Source organism: Silene latifolia, chromosome 4 (genome assembly GCF_048544455.1).
Source record: "Silene latifolia isolate original U9 population chromosome 4, ASM4854445v1, whole genome shotgun sequence".
Taxonomy (NCBI): Eukaryota; Viridiplantae; Streptophyta; class Magnoliopsida; order Caryophyllales; family Caryophyllaceae; genus Silene; species Silene latifolia.
Window position 1 is genome coordinate 39,378,542 of NC_133529.1, and position 3,008 is coordinate 39,381,549.

A 3,008-nucleotide genomic window follows, 5' to 3' on the forward strand; every position below is an offset into this window, starting at 1 on the left:
GGTTGTAGATATTCAACCAAATACTATTGAGTTCATCAACCCTTTTGCAACAGAAGGTGAGGAGAACCCAACACAAAATCCAACACAAAATCAACCCACAATGCCTAAGTTTTCATCACATTCCGTACTCACCGAGGAGAACCTACCCAATGGTACTCCCACACCACAACATCTAACCGGAAATTTTATTGCCAAATCCGCATTTATTCAATTAGTCGAAAGAAGCCAATTTGGGGGGATGACTAGTGAAGACCCTCACTCTCATATGGAGACTTTTTGTGACTATTGTGATGCGATTTCTCAAACCGGTGTAACTCAAGACCAAATTCGATGGGTCTTATTTCCTTTTTCTCTAATTGGCACCGCGAAACAATGGTTGAAAGGCCTTGATAAGGCTACTCTCGGAATTGATTCTTGGAAGAAGTTGGCTCTAGTTTTCTACAAAAAGTTCTATCCACCGGAAAAGACTAACATGCTAAGAGCTCAAATTACGGGCTTTAAGCAAAGAGATGAAGAATCCCTGTATGAAGCTTGGGAGCGATTCAAAGGAATTTGTCGCTCATGTCCTCATCATGGACTTAGCGAGTGGTTCTTGGTACAACAATTTTGGAACGGTCTTTATGAAGATTCAAGGAACATTCTCAACATGCGATCAAATAGAATGTTCACCGAAGTTGATGACAATCAAACTTGGAACAAAATTGAGGAAATGGCGGTCCATAACTCACAATATAGTAGACCTCGCAAGGCTACAAGAGGAGGAAAGCATGAAGTGGACTCCATTACTCAATTGGGTGCTCAACTTAGTGCTCACATTAATACCATCAATTTGAAGTTTGAAAAAGCTATGGCTAGACTTGAAGAAGCCTCAAAATCACCAAAGCATCATGTTAATGCCATGACGGCATCTTCATCAATCCCAAGTGGGATATGTGAGAATTGTGGAACTTTGGGACATGACCAAAGTGAATGTAGGGGAACAAATGAACAAGTAAATGCTTTCCAAGCTTACAAGAGTGGTACCCCTTATTCCAACTATTACAATGAAAACACCAAATTCCATCCAAATCTCTCATACAAAAGCCAAAATGTTCAAAACCCTCAACCAACATACACCCCACCTCCCATGAGAAACCAAAATCAAAGACCCTTTTACAACCAAAACCAAGGTTACCAAAATCAAACTCCATACAATCAACAAAATGACCAAGGTTTTGATGTTCAAAAAGCGGTCCTCCAAATGCAAAAGAATCAACAAGAGTTTTTCACTCAAATGCAAAAAGATAGTCAAGCAAAGGAAATCACCATCAACAACATCCTAGCTCACACCAAAATGTTGGAAACCCAATTGACTCAACTAGCATCTTCAAGCTCACAAAGACAAAAGGGGCAATTACCACCTCAAAGTAATCCCCCAAGACATGAAACGGTTAGTGCCATTCACTTGAGAAGTGGTACAAGGTATGAAGCACCGAAGAAGCAAGTTGAGGATGAAGTTGTGGAAGCTAGTGACAAAGAAGAAATTGTGCAAAACTCCAAGGATGGAGAACCCTCAAAAGAAGAAATTTCAAAGAAAAATGAAGACAAGGTCAAGGAGAAGGAGCCCATTGTGCTTAGACTTCCTTTTCCAAGTCGTCAAGCCAAGCCCAAATTTGATGACCAAATTGGAAAATTTATGGAGATTGTGAAGAATTTAGAAGTCTCGATTCCTTTCACGGAATTAATCAATCACGTGCCGGCCTATGCAAAATACATGAAAGACATCCTCACAAAGAAGAATTCAATCCGGAAGCTTGAGACTATCGCCTTCACTAAGGTGAGTAGTGCAATACTTCAAGGGAGTTCACCTCCAAAACTCAAAGATCAGGGAAGCTTCTCAATACCGTGTACCATTGGCGACACCACGATCAACAAAGCCTTATGTGATCTAGGGGCTAGTGTGAGTGTTATGCCGTACTCGGTGAGTAAAAGGTTGGGGATGGGAGAGCTTAAATGCACCAATATCACACTCCAAATGGCCGATAGATCGATGAAGACACCATTAAGGATATGGGAAGATGTTCCCATAAGAGTTGGGAAATTTTTCATCCCGGTAGACTTTGTCATTGTTGACATGGAAGAATACTCCAACATTCCAATCATTCTAGGAAGACCTTTCTTACACACCGCGGGTGCGGTGATTGATGTGAAGGATGGAGAGCTCACTCTAGAAGTGGGAGATGAGAGCATAACTTTCAATCTTGACAAGACCATGAGAGCTCCCCGTTTGCATGAACCATGCTTTATGGTTGATCATTATAGCCGGAAGGATGATAGGAAGAAGTCGGAATTCCAATGGAAGAAGAAAATTGAAGATGCTCCATTCAAAGAGCAAGTGAATTGTAACAAAGAGAGCTTGAAAAGCTCACCAAAGCCAAGCAATGAAGAGGATGGCCTCATTGGCCAAGACAAGAAAGTGGGAGAGTTGTCTCTATCAACTCAAGAGATCTTTAGTGATCAAGTAGACGAAGTTTGTGGTCTTTGGGACGATGAGTTTGAAGGGATTTTCAATCCCTATATTGGTAATGCTATCGATCAAGACCGACATGAAGCACAACAAGAGCAAAGGTCTATTGAAGATCTTTATCATGGTAATGAACAAGCTTTTGACTACTTTTTCAAGGTGTTTAGCAACATCAACAACACCTTGGACATGCCCCCATGACATCTCACTAAGGATGAGAGTTTGGTGGAGTCCTCCCTAAACCACCATTTGTAAATATTTCTAACTCCCTAACTCGCATTTTAATTCTTACATTGCATTTTTGTCATTTTTGGATTTTTTTATGCTTTGATCAAGGTAATTATCATTTTTGAGAGAAGTGAGGGAGGGACTAATGATTTTAATTGATGTGTAGTGCGTTAGCTTAGTGTGGGGATAGCATTTTCCTAGGCTATTCATGCCTTAGTAGTGCCCCTATAATGAAGAACATGGGATTTGAAGAACGAAAAATGACACGGGATATGCA

General features: G+C 40.7%; 1 non-coding gene across 1 annotated transcript; it reads right to left on the reverse strand.

Annotated features, from left to right (window-relative positions):
* Positions 1 to 472: 472 nt before the first annotated feature.
* On the reverse strand, positions 473 to 579 carry LOC141654204 (small nucleolar RNA R71). Its single transcript, XR_012547768.1, has one exon. It is a non-coding gene; the product is annotated as a small nucleolar RNA R71 (small nucleolar RNA).
* Between the last annotated feature and the right edge of the window lie 2,429 nt (positions 580 to 3,008).